Here is an 8,794-nt window from a genome sequence, read left to right on the forward strand (position 1 = left end):
CACCTCCCTGCAGCCGGGGGGACCCTCTCCCCACTCTCTGCCCCGTCCCCGTCCCCGTCCCCCCCCCCGCTCCCGGCTGCCAGGACTCCGAGCAGTGTCACAACCTGCGTATAAATCACGGGGAACAAGCCGCAGGTTCGTTTCCTTCGGGGAAAAATAAACAAGTAAAAATAAATAAATGAACCCAGCTTTATTGCTCTTTTAGCAGAGGGATGGCATGTCTCCGCTTATAAAAGGCGGGGGGGAGGGGGGGGGCGGGTGAAGAAGACAGTACATTAAAGAGTCACCACCGTCTCCCTGACAAGTCATTACGCCTTTATCCCCCGCCAATTAACCACACCTCATGGGGCTGCTGCTAACAGCTAAATTGGGCTGAAAACTAAGGGATCCCCCTCGACCCCCGGCGTGTACCCGGGATGGGGAGGTCCCCTCGGGCGGCCCCGAAAGCGCCGAGGGTCCCCGGCTCAGCCCCGGGGAGCGGGGCCGGGCGGACGGGTGCGCGCAGGCGGGCGGAGGGGCTGCGCACCCGCGTAAGGGGGTAGCAGCAGCAGCGGAGGGGTCGGGGGTCGCGGGAAGCAGCTTCGGCCCAGGGATGCTCCTTCAGAGCATGGCGCCTGGGGGGGACTCCTCCCTGGGCTGCCAAAAGTTTTCCTTTCTTCTGTTTTGGGGGGGGGGGGGTGTTTTTAATTATTATTATTTTTATTTCCCTAAACTCCTCACCCCGCGCTGGAGCCCTCATCCGTAGCACAGTCCAGCAAACAATTCTGCTTATCTCCTTTACAATAGCAATTTTATGCGATACAATGCGACATAGACAGCAATGAATATGCATAGAGAGCTGCTAGGGGACGTGAATGCTTACGGTAAAATGCCACCTTCCCTACCTGTCCTTTTTCTTAACTACTTCGAACAAAAGGCATCCCGGATGCTTTTTGTGGCACTGAATTAATTCCAAATATTTGGTACACAAACTTAGCGAGCCTAAAGGAGATTAATTTTCCAGAGTAATCCAATTAAAAGATTTCTAAACTAATCTTTTTGCAAAAAAAAAAAAATAGTGCAAGGCTAAAGAGGAAAATCGTTTTTATGACAGTGATTTATTGCACCAGTTTGGTCTATAGAAAGAGGCTTTCCTCGCTTGGAGATGACCACTCTTCCCCCCCTTCCCCCTACGCCCCCCCGAGGTCGCAAACATACCCTAGCATACATGTGGCTGCATATGCTTATTTTATTTTATTTTTATTTTCTGGAAAGACTTATCATCCAGGCGCGAATCTCTCCCTTAACGCGCCGAGGAAGGGAGTTTGGTCGCTTACAAGTACCCTAGACTTTTTAAAGTGCTAATAGATTTATGGTCTCTTTTCCGACGCCCATCCAGAGTAATTAGCACATATGTTCTAAATAGATGATAGTTTTGTGAGCAATAAAGCAATTACCCATCGCTGGAGCTGACAGTTCCTCCAACTAAACTCCAACCAGCAGCTAATTGGAAAAGTCATTTCAGCTCCATTGTCTGCAATTAGTCCTGCTAAACTATTACACCCAAACTACCTGGTTTGAGGTTTATTTATTCATTTCTATTTGCATTTACAAACGTTTACCAAGTCACGCTTAACTTTTCCAGGCGATGAGCGTCTCTGGGGCTGGGTTTTGGTTTTTTTGGTTTTTTGGGGGGGGGGTCTCGTTTTGCATCCAGGATAGCCACGCTCCCATCTTGGCGGTGCTGGAGGGCTCAGTGGTTCACAAACATGTGTGCACTCTGCTGAGCCGGGGTGATAAAACCATATTTTCCCGGCCAGTGCAGCCAAGCGGGCGGGTGAGGGCGGTGGGGAGGAAGGAGAAGGGTGATCCTGCTAAAAAAAAAAATAAAAAATAAAAAAAACCCACCACCACCACTAATTTCCCTTCCACCCAAGCTCTGCATTCTCTGCATTTAGGGACAGCCTGGATAGCCCCCCCAGCACCCCATGTCGCAGGTGCCTCTGTGCTGGAGTAGCCCGTGTCTGTCCATGTCGTCCCCCCACAGCCCCGCCTGGGGACACGGTGCCCCCACCCTCCGGCCCCTTTTCTGTCCGACCCCCCCACCCCCGCAAACTGCCTCCTCCTCGAGAGTGGAAAAATTAAACAAGGCGGTGGGGGCTGAGGACTTGTGCACAGTGAGTGGAAAAAATGTGTTAAACATCGGTTTGACGCCCCACCGGAGATTCAAAATATACACCGGCTGGATTTCTTCTACTTAATTTAATCTTTATTGGACTGGGTTTCTTCTCGCCATCTATTCAGCAGAAGTCCCAGCAAAACGTACCACAGGAGAGAAAAGGGACGGGGGGGGGAACACACACGGGGGAGGACTGTTTAGTCCTTCATTTGAACCGGAGACTTTAGCAGGTATTTAGCAGGGAGGCACTCCAAGGAGTTTGAAGTAGGTCTCTTAAGTCAAGACTTCTGCCCAGGGCTTGAGCTGGTCCTGGAGTGGAAAAGATTTGTGTGTTGGGATGGGAACTTGTAGCCTTAGCAACAAAGTAGTCACTTGAAGGAATTTACAGCGAAAGCATCCCAGACTGAGAAAGAAACGCCAATTTCTGAGCGGCTAGGAGGGAAGAGATAGTGCCCTGGCTTGAGCCTCTAGAACAAAGCTTCTTCTATTTGCCAGCCGCCCCAATTTTGTCCGCCTCTCTTTTTCCTTTTTTTTTTTTTTTTTGTTAAGTCTCAAAAAAAAAAAAAAGCCACCAGACTTGGCAAGGTGACCCCGAGAAAACCGCGGGCACCCCCGTCGCCGCCTGCACAGCGGCCGGGCTCTGGCAACCGGCAAAGCAGAGTCGGTTGCCCACCGAAGGGCGACAGCCCTCTCCAAAAGCCACCCTCTCCCGGCGGCCGGGGATGCCTTCCAGTCCTGGCACCCTCAATTACCAAAATCCCGAGGTCTGAAGAAGGGGGGGGGGGGATGTCGGGCCGCCTCTCCGCGCTGCCCCTCCGAGCATCACACCCACCACCACCCCCCCCGGGAGGGGTCCGTACCCCCTGAGGGGCTCTCTGGGGCTCTGGACGCAGTACCCTGCCTCGCGGGGGGGGGGGGGGGGGGCACGGCTGTGCCTCCGCGGGCGCGCAGGGGGCGCGCATGGCAGGCGCCGGCTGCAGGGGTCTGCCCACGCGAGTCCCTGCCTGCGCGCACCCACGGGCACGCACCCCTCTCCGGCCAGGCAGCCCCCGCGAAAAAAAAGCATTTTCGTTGCTCCCCGGAGCACACACACACACACCCTTTTTTTATTTTTTTTCCTTTTTTTTTTCTTTTTCCATTACGAGCGATTAGATGGTGTCTATTCAAAGTTGCTGATCCAGAGAGAAAATAGGAGTAGATAAAAGGAGATTTCAAGTGACCTCCTCGTCCCTTTCACACCAACCTGAGCCCCAGAATAGCCAAGGATCAACTCGGACAAAAGCCCTTTCCTTTTCCCTTTCAGCTTCAGAAGATTCAGTGCAAGGGGTTAACAATAAAACATATAACTCCAGCCCCGTTTGGTAGGATCAGGCAATTTTGTATACCTTATTAACGACATCGTTGGATATGCCCGGGCTTCACCCCTAGAAACGTGTGAATAAAAAATATATATAATAATAAATAATAAAAAAAAAGCCTTCGCGTGGTAAAATACATAGCAGTCATTTACAGCTTTTGTGTTGTGCTAGAGCGATTTGCTGTGTTGATTCTGTTTCGTTTAAACTTTATCTAAAGCGCATCCCCGTCCTCCCCACGCAGACAGAATACGCTGTAATAAACATATCTTACTCCTGACAGTTTAAGTGAAAATGCTAAGGTTTATTACTCAGATCAACTTCTGATGAGGTAAATATGATTATATCGCTACTGTTGTTACCAGCAGCACTGCTGCATTTTCCCCAGCAAAATACTTTTGCACCGTTTTATCTCGGATGCAGGGGAGAAAGTGACATTAAATACTTAAACGTCTTGGAGCCGGTCTCTGGTCTGCGGAAAGTCCAGCTCGAATCTACTCCTGACGGACTAATCCCCGCAGTAAAAGAAATGGGATCTCTGACAGGTAACTATTAAGAAAATGATTATATACTGCCGTCGATTGCGTTGTCAGGACAATCTCACAACTTTCAAACTCGTTTCTAAACGTCAGCTCTCCATCAAAAGCTCCAGCCCAATTCGGAATCATAAATAACACCAAATTCATCCCTAACAGGAGCCGGGGCTTTAAAATACAGTCAGAGGTGTTTCAACGCAAAGCCTCGTGTTAATGGCTTTTGTACACTTTTGTTTCTCTTGGCTTCGGCTCTCAGATCACCGCAGCTTTATTTGTGCCGAAAGTAAATATTTGGTCCTGGATTCACCAGTGTGTTGAAAATGTTTCCCAGATTTGCCTTATATAAAGAAGGTTTGATTTGCATCAAGAGGTCATCAATTTCTTTTCCTGCAGCTCTACTTGGGAATTGCCATGCTCCTTTATGCTGTTAGGCAAGTGGCCTTCGGTTTGGGTGCTTTCTCTCCCCTCCCCACGCAGACATGGGTTTTTTGTTTTTTGAGTTTGGGGGGGTTTGGGGGTGGTTTGGGTTTGTTTTTTTTTTTACTTCCAGACACAGATTTTTTTTTTTTTTACTCTTTTTTCTTTTTTTTTTCTTTTTAATTTAAAAAAAAAAAAAAAAAAGCAGACTTTCGGATGCTCAGGCGTTTCTGTTTGGATGGATGGCGAGCGCAAAGTTGTGATTCAGCGCCCTGCTTTCGGGTTGGCACCGGAGCCCGGTACTTTTAAGCGCTAACAAATGACAAACCCCGGCTCGGCGCGGCCCCGCTGCCGGGGAGGCTGCGGGGACAGCAGATTGCCTTCCCGAGGGGGTGGCGGGGGGGGGGGGCGAGATTGGGGAGGGGGGGCCGTTGTCACGCCGCTTTTTTGCCAATCCCGTCTAAAATAATTCCAGGGAAGCAGGCGGCGTGCGCGGAGGGGAAGGGCGGTCGCACCTCTGGGTTAAGCACAGGCGGAGGGCGAGGAGCAGCAGGAGCACGGCGGGGGGGGGGGGGGGGGACACGGGACACGGGGACACGGACCTCTCCCCGGGGGTCGTGGGACCCTCTGGGATGTGTGGTGGCTCCGGACAATGCGGGGATGTCGGCCGCAACCCCAGGAGGACGTTTCTGTGTGGGAAGCGGGGGGGGGGGGGGGGGGAAGTAGTCTGCTCCCACGAGTGATTAAAAAAAAAAGAAATAAATAAGAAAGGATGTGCGTGATGGGGGGCCAGGGGCAAGTGCGGGGGGGGGCGCTTAGGAGGGAAGGTGGAGGCCCTTCTTTTCCAAGGCCAGCAGCCTTCAGTGGGGTGTAGTGAAAGGGCCTGGGTGATGGGCTTGGGCGATAGTAACGGGGATACCTAGAGGGAAGATGCCCACCCGGGAGGCCCGGGGTGGTTGAGGGGTGGTGGGCACCCCCCCCCCGGCATCGGGCTTCTTTTAGAAAGTGGCAGGGGGTTGGCACAAAGCCCACCACCCCCCGGAGTGTGCATCCCACAGGGCTGCTCCAGGCAGGTGATACAGGCAGCAGCAAGTGAGGAGCCCAGACCCCCCGCCTGGAGTGTCCATCCCCCCCCACCCCGGCTGCCGAAGGTCATGCAACCCACCCAAGACCCCCTTCCCAGGGCAGGGGGCGACCGCTTCCCGTCATAAAGGATCACCACCCCCCCCATCTGCACATCGCATATCGCGTTCCTCAAAGAACTTGGTTGTCCTTCAGGTCTAGCCGAAGCGGGGGGGGGGGAGGAGAAGGGGGGGGAAGAAAGGGGAAAAAAAGGGGGGGGCAAAAGAAGGAAAAGGCCTGGGAGGAAAGGCCCCAGCACCGCTGATGGGAAATGAGGCCTGGCTGGGCACTGTGGCTGTGGAGGCCTGGCCCAGCATCGCAGTCCCCAGCACGGCTGCGGAGGACCCAGAGTGGGGGGTAACAGGTCCGGGACACACAATTAAGGCTGGGGAGGCTGGGGTGTCCCATTATGACCGGTCACATCCCGTTTGCAAATGGCCCAGCCCGGGAAAGGGGCTGCCCCGACGGCTCTGACCGGGGTGGGGGTGTGTGGTATGGGGGAGAGGGGAAGGGACCCCAACATGACCCTCTGGTTTTACAGCATCCCGGCTTGAAGGTGTCCACCGGCCAGAGCAGGGGACTGCTAAAAATGCTAAAAATTGGGAAGGAGAGGGACGTTGTTGCACGTCAGAGCTGCTCGCTGCGCCCTGTGACAGCAGCCTGCGCATTTATTGTCCTCCGTCTACCCCGCTCCCTGCGTGCGTGTGTGCATATATATATATACACACACACGTATAGATGTACATCCGTGCGTGTGTGAGTGTATTTTTATATATATATATTGCCTTGTGGAGATTGGCAGGTGAAACAAACAATTAACGTTTGTTTTGAAAAATGCAGGCTACGGGTCTCGGCTCCCAGCTTACATGCAGCCCGGCCGCTTACAAAATAATAATAATACCACCATTAATTGGGGTTTATAGTACACTCTCCCCCACCCCACCACCACCCCCTTCGCCTCCCTCCCCGCCAGAAATAGCCTGTAGAAGTTGTCACCACTGATCTCTAGAGGAACTTTTCCTTTCCGGAGGGGACGAGAAGGCTGGAGAAGAGAGAGGAGCCAGCACCGTCCAGGGTTGGGTTACACGGGGGCGGACGGGGAGGGGTGGGGGAGAGAAAGAGAAACACAGAAAGGGGGGGGGAGAGAAAAAGTGGGGGGAACCCAGACCCTAAATCCTCCAAAAACTCTGCTACCTTCAGATCCTAGCCTAGACCCTGGCCTGGGGAAAGTGGGGTCTAGGGCGACAGAAGGAAAATTAAGTCTGAGCAAGTCCCCAGCGCCGTCTCCTCTGCCCATTCCAGATCCGCAGAGGTTAAAAAGCAATCACAGCTCATTTCCCAATTAAATGTGAGTTGTGACCATTTTTAAGTGTCCCTGTAATTTGTCGGGGAGAGGAAATGCCTCCCGTCGATTGAACTGTGTTTTAACCTGGTCAGCTGAGGCATGAGGCTACTTTTATTGATGGATGCCCTCCGTCCCGGCTCTCCCCCACCACCACCCGCCCCAGCCTCCTGCACAACCACAGGACGCCGCAGACGGGATTTTCCTCGGGACTCCCGCAAACTTCACCGGCCCTTCACGCATCGGCTTTTTTAAAACCCACATTTAACAGTCGCTTTCCCTCAGCACGCAGCAAAGGAAAACCGCCGAGCGTTTACAGCCAGGCGATTGGAGAAAATACCTCCCTGCCGCGCACATACACGCATATATATGTGTGTGTATATATATATATATATATATATACACACACACATACACACCCTACCCAGACCAGGGCAATGTGAGCGGGTTTGGGCTTCCTCCTGATTGCGGTTGCGCCCAGCCCGGCTGGGAAGCATCTGATTGCTGCCCCTTTAATCTGTTGACACTATCACCCGGATAAACAGGCTGCCATCGATCTTTTCATTAGGTGATCAAATAACAAACAGAGCAGGTGAAAGACAAGAGCGTTAGGATGCTCGCACTTCCCTACCCCGGCGTCCTGCTGCTGCTGCTGCCGCTGCCAGCCCTAGAAGTTGTGCTCGGCATTGACGTGGGGTCGGGTGTTTGCGGTACACGCGTGGGTCAGCTCTGACAGACGCGCGAGGGGTGCAGTGCAAATACCCACACACGTTTCTATAGGGGGAAAGGGAAAGCAGGAGAAGGAGGCGCGGGGGGGGGGGGGTGGTTGGCGGGGGGGGGAATTCTCGGGACAACATGAGGGCAAGGCACCTCTCCCTCCACCCCAATAACGGGATGCCCAGATAACAGGACGCCGGGGATATGGGGGGGTGGTAATGGAAGGCGGGGGGGGGGATAGGGGAAGGTCTCCCCGCCAAGTGCCGCGGCCCCGCTCCCCTCCCTCCGCCCCGAAACCCCGAGGAGGGAAGCGGAGACTTGCCTGGGGTGGGCCGGCGGGGCCGGGGAGCCGGGGCCGGCGGCGGGGAGCCGGGTCCGGGAGGAGCCGGGCTGCGGCTGCTGGGTCCGTCCACCTTCTCCCAGGCTTTCTGCCTGTGCCTGTGTCTGTGTCTCTGTCTCTGTCTCTCTCTCTCTCTCACTCTCTCTCTCTCCCCGTGCCTTGCTCTGCCTCTTTTACTCCCTGTCTCTTCACAGTCTGGGGAGTAAAATCTAGATGATATACATAGCGAGCTTGCTTTTTTTGTCCGGTTTAATCTTATTCGTTTCACCTTTTCACTGACCAAGAGCGAGGACCGAGAGTTTATTTGGAAAGAGGGGAGAGAGAGGAAAGGAGCCTACTGTTGCATAGTCAATAACATCCTTTTTATCAATGCAATATACAATAGAGACGGCTTGGCCAAGGGACTCATTGAAAATCTCTTCATTATTTCGGGACAAAATCAAGCGTTTATTCTGATCTCAGAAATGATGAAGGATTCTCCTCTGCAGCCGGCTCCCAGCCTCAGATTTCAGAGCTGACAGGGAAAGAAGGAGAGAAAAAAAAAAAAATTGTGATCACGATACATCAAAGTTGAGGGCTTTTTTCTTTTTTTTTTTTTTAAAGAAAGCAGCATCTCTTTGGGGGGGAAAAAAAAAACAATAAAACTTCTTTCATGTATTTCACCCCCTTTCCCCACGCAGGTTTTTTTCCCCCGGCTTCCAACCCGATTATAAACTTTTATGGGAGCAAAGAGGATAGCAGCAGGGTGTCGAGCTGTGGGTGAGGGGGTGGTGGTGGTTTTGGGGCTTGTTTTTTGTTTGGGGTTTT

At 53.0% G+C, this 8,794-nt stretch overlaps 1 long non-coding RNA gene across 1 annotated transcript; it reads right to left on the reverse strand.

Moving 5' to 3' along the window:
- Nucleotides 1-444: 444 nt before the first annotated feature.
- LOC138683730 (uncharacterized) lies at nucleotides 445-8,794 on the reverse strand. Its single transcript, XR_011323153.1, has 3 exons — nucleotides 8,691-8,794; nucleotides 7,970-8,501; nucleotides 445-2,467 (listed from the first exon to the last, which is right to left on the reverse strand). It is a non-coding gene; the product is annotated as an uncharacterized lncRNA (long non-coding RNA).

This window comes from Haliaeetus albicilla, chromosome Z (assembly GCF_947461875.1).
Source record: "Haliaeetus albicilla chromosome Z, bHalAlb1.1, whole genome shotgun sequence".
NCBI classification, from domain to species: domain Eukaryota; kingdom Metazoa; phylum Chordata; class Aves; order Accipitriformes; family Accipitridae; genus Haliaeetus; species Haliaeetus albicilla.